The sequence below is a fragment of the Carassius carassius genome, chromosome 24 (assembly GCF_963082965.1).
Source record: "Carassius carassius chromosome 24, fCarCar2.1, whole genome shotgun sequence".
Lineage (NCBI taxonomy): Eukaryota > Metazoa > Chordata > Actinopteri > Cypriniformes > Cyprinidae > Carassius > Carassius carassius.
Genome location: NC_081778.1, coordinates 20244474 through 20253500, shown reverse-complemented (window position 1 = coordinate 20253500; position 9027 = coordinate 20244474). Strand labels below are relative to the sequence as shown.

At 37.6% G+C, this 9027-nt stretch overlaps 1 pseudogene; it reads left to right on the top strand.

Annotated features, from left to right (window-relative positions):
* The first annotated feature begins 278 nt into the window (after nucleotides 1-278).
* On the top strand, nucleotides 279-9027 carry LOC132103773 (brevican core protein-like; annotated as a pseudogene).

Sequence of the window (9027 nt, the reverse complement as noted above, 5' to 3'; positions counted from 1 at the left end):
TGCTTTTTAATAACCACAAAAATACCAAAATCAAAGTTGTGTGCCATTCAGAACTAAATTGAGAATGCCTAAAAAAAGTGGACTTAAAATTATTTGAAATTCAAAGAGATAGATATTTAAGGATAACGCTAATGTCACATTTTTAGAAAAAAAAAGCCTTCAACTTTTAAGTATTATAGACCTTATAGACAGACAGAATGATTTAAACAATGGATGGGTGGATGGATGGATGCACCTTTCATTTCAACACAATGATCTTATGTTGTGGTATATTACAGTTCACTTTGACATTTATAATGCTGTTCTTTAAATTTGTTTCTATATTCTCTCATTCTCTCCCTCTCTGTTCGGTCTCAGCTCAGCAATGTTCCTGCATTTACTGCTGTGTGCCGTCTGCCTCTTTGTCTCATCATCTTCCGCTGTCTTCAGTCCTGCAGCAGGTGTGTCTCACCTCTACCGTTACACACACAGTATATAATAAATGAAATAACAGTAAAGGTCACAGACAGTGTTACAGAGTGTTAATACACTTTTATTGCTTTTTAGCAATACAAAGTCTAAAAACTCACATTAAAATTAAAATCTAAGCTTTGAATATCGAAAATGAAAATCCAGTTCAGTATTAAACTGTCAGATGATTAGCATCTCAATCAATCTTGTCTTTTTATCAGATGAAACCACATTCTTACAAGTGACCATTCCTGATAGCCCCCCAGTGTCTGCAATTTTGGGGGGTTCCCTGACTCTTCCCTGTCTTGTGAGTCTCTCCCGGACCACATCTTTGGGCCGACATGCTGTACTTACCCAGCCACGAGTCAAATGGAGCTTTCTTTCATCAAACAGAGAGACAGAAATCTTGGTGGCCCGTGGTGAGTGGGTGAAGGTGAGTGAGTTGTATAAAGGCAGGACGTCACTGCTGCTGCCACTTAAGCTGATCTCACCCTCAGACTGGATGGACTAATACACAATGAAACATGGCTTCTACCGCTGTAAAGTCCAGCATGGCTTGGAGGATGCTTATGACCAGGCACAATTCAAAGTAAAAGGTAAATATTATTTAAACAAATTTACATGCAAGGATCACTGGCATCCCCATATTGTTTGTGACAAAACAAACCCATTTTTTGGACCCATTAATTAATAAGGTTTGGAAGAAATTCCTCCTTATATAAGCAGGAAATTTATATACTTAGTAATATTTCATGAAAAAATTAACCAACTAACACTAGCACTTTTCTCTTTCCCCTTGTCTTTACATTTTATTAAAAAAAAAAAAAAAAAAAAAAACCTACCTATGCGTTCTATACTAGACTAACTGAGACTTGTCATGGCACTTGTATACTGTTATTGTTCTCTTGTTGACCTGACTGCTTCTATTGTTCTTTGGATAAAAGCGTCTGCTAAATGATTAAATGTAAATGTAAATGTAAATATATTTTATAAAGAATATATTTTAAAATGTAATTTATTCTTGCGATTTTTTAATCAGCAATAACTCCAGTCTTTAGTGTCACATAATCCTTCAGAAATCATTGTAATATACTGATTTGGTGCTCAAGAAACATTTATTGTCCAAAGCATTAAATGTCAAACGGCACTTCATGACATGTCAAAAGTTATGATATATGAAAATAGTGACATGCTGTGTTCTTAGGTGTTGTCTTCCATTACCGCCATACCTCAAGTCACTACATCTTTACATTTGATGAGGCCAAAGAGGCGTGTGAGGACATTGGAGCTCAGATTGCTTCTCCAGAACAGCTGCTGGCTGCGTACCACAGCGGTTATGAGCAGTGTGACGCTGACTGGCTTTCAGATCGCTCTGTTAGGTAAATGGACGGATACATCAAATAACCAACTACAAACATATCCTTTAGATACTTGCAGTGTATTTGCAGTAGATGTGATGCAGACAACATTCTAGGTGCTAGCAATTTGTCTATTCACATGTAAAACAAAAAAATCACAGTCTGTCAGAACATATTTGCAATTTAATATCTGGAATGGATTTCTGGACCCATAATATCTAGGCGCTGAACATTGTTCTGTTACAGTGCCTTAGGATATAAAATCAAAATAAGAAATTGTATAAGTTAATGGGGTTAAGTGTAGTTGGTTTTGACTAATAACAACAATACAAGTATCTTCAGAATTCCTTAAAATGTTTTTATACTATGCTTTTGCCTTCTTAGATGCCCAATCCATATACCACGTGAAGGGTGTTTTGGAGATATGAATGGATTACCAGGTGTTCTAAACTATGGCATGGTGGATAATGATGAATTATATGATGTGTATTGCTATGTGGAGAACATTCATGGTAAACCCCTCCCATATCATTGCTAATATTACACTTTTGCAAACAATGCTAACTGTGCTCTAAGAATGCACTCTGTTTACGATGACTTCTTTGTTATTGTCAGTCTTTTAAAAGCAAAAATTGATTGATCATTCATTGATGTAACCTTTTTTAGGGGAGGTTTTTCATGGGTCATCCCCACAGCGCTTCAGTTTGATGGAAGCTAAGACATACTGTGAGCAACATAGAGCTCAGCTAGCCACCACTGGTCAACTGTACGCTGCATGGAATGATGGTCTGAACCACTGCAGTCCAGGATAGCTTGCTGATGGAAGCGTTCGATATCCCATTGTGACCCCTCGTGAATAGTGTGGAGGTTCTGAACCTGGTGTCAAGACAGTTTATCGTTTTAGCAATCAAACAGGTTTCCCTGAACCACACACTCGCCATGACACTTACTGCTTCAGAGGTATTTATAGATATGTTTGAATTTGAGTTTTTTTTTAAGTTTACAAAACTGTCTTAAGTTAACCAAGGCTTAAACTGTAGTCCAGGGACTCCCAAGGGGTGCCAGGGGGTCTGTGTTTTATTTTTAGTGGAGGGGGGGTGGTATTTTTCATAAATGGATTCACATGAAACAAAGGGATTCCCTCCAAATGATATCATTGGGATCAATGGCATCAAAAAGTCAGTCCCCCTTTGGTTATTGGTATCTCTTCTACTCTTCCTCTGCAGCTAACAGCAACTATCAGAGAGTCTTACCTATAGATCATATGGCAACAGAGCCAGAGGACACCGAGCAGCATATTTTGACTTTAGCAGATCCCCAAGAGGAGTACGATTTGGATCAGATCACTCAACAGTCAGAAAATGAAGCTCAGGGGGCTGTTGAGTCCTTCTCCATTAACAGCACAGAGACTACTTCAGAACTTGAGGAACAAAAACACAACACAAGCCCTCAGTTACATGTCACTGCTAACACCTATGGGGACTCCATCATCCTAACCAGCACAGAGAGATATATTGAGTCCACTGAGATCACCTGGAAAAAAGTTGAGTCTGTTCCAGAGATTTACATGTATCCCATACACAATGATTTCACACTAGAAGGAGAACCAGATATAAAAGCTTCAGCAATTGATGGTGTTGAGAGCAGCAATCATAGACAATACCAACCAATGCTAGATACCAACCTACAGGTGGGGGAGTCCATCGACTTTATCCCACCTACAGAGCCTCAGCCAGAGACAACAGAGGAACCATCCTCTCAGGAGATAGATGGGTCCAAAAACTTCCAACCCATGCCAAACACCACCCTGGAGGATGATGATAAAGATCATGTGACTAGTAAGATCTTTATTACCTCTGAGGTTCCAACACTAGAATATGACTCAAGCAGTGCCATCACAAGTCAGGATGCTCCAGTCCAGTCAAGTCCCACAACATACCTACCTGAAGGTGCTGCAACAGATGAATATGCAGGACATATCTCAGTAACTCCAGAGCCAGATGAAGACCTTGGTCTTTTTGCACACACAACTCAGTCCACCTTAATAAGTCAATCCAGCACTGAAGGTTGGTTGGAGGGTTCTGATGAGGATTTGAACCTGTTATCCACACAAAAAGCCAAACATTTGATCACCTCGCATAAATCTGAGACATATAGAGCATCTACACCTGGGGCTATGACAGAGAGCTTCTCGTTAACACATCTGAACACTATTAGTCCGAGTAAGTAAAAAAGAAACAATCTACTTATACAATGTATAAGCAAATAAAGTTTTTGTTTGCTTTTTAATAACCACAAAAATACCAAAATCAAAGTTGTGTGCCATTCAGAACTAAATTGAGAATGCCTAAAGAAATTAATTGAAATTCAAAGAGATCCATATTTAAGGATAAAACTTAGGTCGTGTTTTTAGGGATAAAAAAGCCTAAAACTTTGAAGTTTTATTGGCCTTATAGACAGACAGAATGATTTAAAGGATAGATGGATGGGTGGATGGGTGGATGCATGATTATCCTAATCATGGTTTGACTTATAAATTACAATGACATTGTTCTGTTTGATTTGTTAATTTGCAGCTTTTAAACCCATACATGAAAACAGTTCTGCAGACCATCACAATGCTGAAGAGACCTCAACTCTTCCTGTGTCTCTTGGTGCAGTTGATGATGCCAGTGATTATTCAACTGGGAGCACAACAGCGGAGGAACCTGAATCTTCTGAAGGTTCTGCTGATCGAGATTACATCCTGCCAGTCACACTGTTGACCACCCCTATGTCTCATCTTTTGGGCACGTCAACCACACATCATGGGCCTGTACAGGGAGAAATCCATTCTCCACAGGAATTGGAAGGAGTCTTTTCTGAAAGCACCACTCCATCTAGCTTTGGGATTGTGGAAGAAGAATTGGAGAAAGTGGAACAGGAAGGGCTTGGAGAGGAACCTATTCAACAAGTTAATATATCGAATAAGCTCAATAATTCTACTGTAACCTTGTTGTTGAAGGCAGTGATGAGGATGTATCTTCCGGAGAAAGAGAACTTCCAGGAAACGGGTCTTCCGTTATTAAGCCTACATGATCAAATGTGGCCACCATCACTCTCTTTAATGTGACAGATATACAAGAAATTATTGAAACAAATAGTGATGATGATAATCACACGCACGTTTGGACCCACAACAAGTCTGGAGGTTATGTTTCTTCCTCATGGGTCCAAAGTCCCATCTGGCAAACTGTGCCCTCTTCCACAAACCCAGGAGAGTTCAGAGCAGATGTTGAATTCAGTGGGGAAGCGGCAGTTACCACAGATCACATCAAAGCCTTAGATGAATATGATTCCACCAATATACCCACCAATGAGGAGACAGCACAAACTTAAAAACCATCCACTACTACAGCCAACAATGCAGATGATGATGATGATGACAAAAATGATTATAAACTCATGATAATGATTATGAAGAATGATGTCAAAACCACACCTGAGTCTACCAGTCTACCTGCCAGACCTACCCAGAGAGTGTTGGTCAGGACAGACTACATTTCAGGTAATCATGTTGTATATATTGTCTCATCTTCCAGGCTGTAATTAGTATTTTATAACCTTCTTGTCTGTCTGTGTTGTAGTAGAAATCCATGCATTTACACTGGAGAAGAGAAGTTTCTTGGAGTGGTCCTTTAAGGAGAGAGAAAAAAAAAACTTGGCAAAAATTATTTCAATGCTATTTAATGATGAATGAATTACACTGTAAACCCTAATGTTGCTTTGACTTAAAAAATCAAGTAAGGTTGACTAAACAATACTTTAATAAAAATAAATTTTGCATTTTGGCCCTGTCACTTAAAAATTTGAGTTAATTTAACTAATTTACCTTCAAAATGCATAAACTTAAGATTTCAAGTGTTGTGAGCTCAAAATCATGAGTAATCCTTTGGAAAAACTCAATGTCACTCTGTTCTTCCTTTAATATGATTTAGTTCAGTCTACAAAACCGTCAAGTTAAATAAACTTAAATATGTAAGTTTTGGGAGACTCCATTACTCAATTAAATTGAGGCAACAAGTTTACTCAATCAATTTAGTTCAGGCAACTTATTAGGGTTTTCAGTGTATTAAACTAGTTTAAAAAGCACATGGTCAAGCCCCTTAAATTGGTTATTTTAGTTTCATTTATATATTATTATAGTGCATATTTTAAATTACCTTTTTTTTCCATTTTCATTTTAATTTGTTTCATTTTTTGTCATTCAGTAATTTTTAGTAATTTTGTTTGAAGCTTTAGTTTATTTTTAGTTTTCATTTTAGTCATTATAATAATTCAGCTTATTTTATTTCAACTAGTTGACAAGCTCTTTTTAACCTTTTTTCTTGTTATATTTAGATATTTCATGTAATTCATATATTTCAGCTTTATTACCCATTCAGATAATATTTCTTAATCATTCGTCAAGTTAATAACAACACTGCCTTGTAAATCTGGGAGTGATTGCACCCTCTATTGGTTGTTTAAATTTCTTGAGCAAAGCATGTGCTCTCAAAAGGGGGCACTGTTTCCCTCCAAACACTGGCAGATGCATCTCTTTAAAATATCTGGAAACTTGATAACTGATATGCACTCATCTGCAACAACTGAGTAGCGCGTCTTCCAAAGAGGACAGTGCAGACAGAGAGACAGAAAGACTTTATCAGAATTGTTTATCCCACATCACAACAAATAGTTTCAGTCGTGCATGAAGGAAGAGTTTGGTTTAGTGGGGCCGTGATGACTAGAATATGATAAGAGAACAATTGGAAAGAAACGGCAATGTATCCGGTGCTGATACGGCATGTTTTATGTAGTTAGAGGTTAACAGAACCATTCAGGGATTTAGATTTAGCCTGTTTTTTTTTTAGTTGGGGTCCACAAATTTTATGCCACACTCTCGGTGCAGCTATATAGCAGCACCACCTTGTATTTAGTACAATCATGCTTTATTTCAAATCCTTCACTTGTGTCCAATATTTTTATAGTGAGCTATAGAAACATGTTAATGGCCTTTTAGATGCATGTCTGGAGAACCCTTGTAAACATGGAGGCACATGTGTGGACAATGGAGAAAGTCATAGATGTCTTTGTCTACCCACTTATGGAGGAGATGTTTGTGAGACAGGTGAGTTACCTGCATACATCATTGTACGTCTTCACTGGAAAAAGTGGAGCAATTGTTACAGTACTTTTTTATCTTTTAAATTATTATTATTATTATTATTATTTTATTTTATTTTTGAGTCCTAATGTTGAGTCTGTTCTGATTTCTATACTATTTTTACATCTTCCAACAAAGATCTAGAGCACTGTGAACCAGGCTTGGAAAAGTTCCAAGGGTTTTGTTATAGACATTTCACCAAACGGCAGAAATGGGATGTGGCAGAGCAGCACTGTCGCATGGGCGGAGGTCACCTGGTCTCTGTTATGTCACCTGAGGAACAGAAGTTTATCAATGGTATGTTTAAACAAGTGCTTGTAGAGGTGGCCCTTTCCTGTTGATCTAATCATTTTGACTTCTTATCATATGTTAAAAAATTTAACTTGATGGAACCTGATTTGAACCTAATGGAATGTGTTTAACAAGGTATTTTTTTCCGGAACTCTTTCTGCCAGTAGGTTGTGCAGAAGTGAGTGTCTTTATGAGTGAATTATCATTTGTTCAACCAATTAGTTAGATTCATTCAGGATCAATCCATCTAAAGTCTTTATTATGAGTGAGCTGTTAAATTATTTCCTTAACCAGTTCAATCAAAAACACTGATTTATTAAGTAAGAAACTCCATTAAGGTATGTTTACTCAGAGATGTGCACTGTTTAAATCTGCATTGGCTTCATTTGAAACTATTTTTTATTGGTGAAGAGCAAAAACAGAAGAAAAAAAAATACCAATAATTTCTCAAAATTGTAAGTTAGCTTACTCAATACTAACTTCTTGCTTAGTGAACTGTTATCTGAAAAGCAGTTCTCTTGCTCGATATTGCTCAAACTAAAAGTCAAAAAGAGTGTCAAGCTACTGAAGCGGTATAGCTTACAGTACATAAAGGAATTCATAAAGGACCAGGTTTGTTGACATAACATTGAGAGGCCCTGCATTTTGTTCTGCATTTCTATAGAATCATCAAAACGGTGAAGGGCTTTGAACGTGTCACCTTATTCATGTGAGTGAATGAGGGTTGTGTGAAAAGGTCCTGTGCATGTCCTTCATATACAGTATAATGTATCTGGGTGTCAAACTCGAAGTCGAGTCTATGTTGTGTCTTACTGACAGTGTATGCTGGTTCTTTGGGATTTCTCTGTTTTTTTCTTTCATTAGATAAATACAGGGAGTATCAGTGGACGGGTCTCAATGACAAGACCATTGAGGGAGATTTCCGTTGGTCAGATGGGAACTCTCTGGTGATACTACTGATCTGGCTTTCTGTATTAAAAAAAAAAAATAATAAAAAAAAATCAAAACATGAAAAACATCAAGTGTTTCTTCAAGTGTTTTCCAAGCTGGAAATGCAAGGGATTCATGATTGGATTGAAGACGTGATTATTCCAAACTTTTGACCTGTCTCTCTGTATCAGTTGTATGAGAACTGGTATCGTGGACAACCAGACAGCTACTTCCTGTCAGGGGAGGATTGTGTTGTCATGGTATGGTACGATGATGGTCATTGGAGTGATATCCCCTGCAACTACCAGTTGTCTTACACCTGCAAGAAAGGCATTGGTGAATACGTCACCATTTGTGGGAGTGCAGGCGCCCAGGAAGAGCAAAAGTTCATCTTGATTTTTTTTTTTGTTGCAGCGTTCTGTGGCCAGCCCCCTCTCATGCTGCACACTAAGATATTTGGACGTCGTCCAATAAAGTACAGGGCCAATTCACAGGTGCGCTACTACTGTGAGCCAGGCTTCATCCAGAGACAAAACCCTATCATCACATGTCAGAGCAACGGACAGTGGGAGGAACCTAAGATCACTTGTTCACCAGGTGAAATTTTTGTTGTTGTTGTATATTATATTATTTTATTATATTTTATTACATTACATTATATTGTGTTCATTTCATGTATTTTGCTTACAGTGGGAGCAGCATACTCAAATGGAGAACTGGTAACATGGCCCACAGAACAAGGAGATAATAATAGAAGAGACAACAACAAAAACAAAAATACCGGAATATTTGGATATAAAATGGAACTTTTAA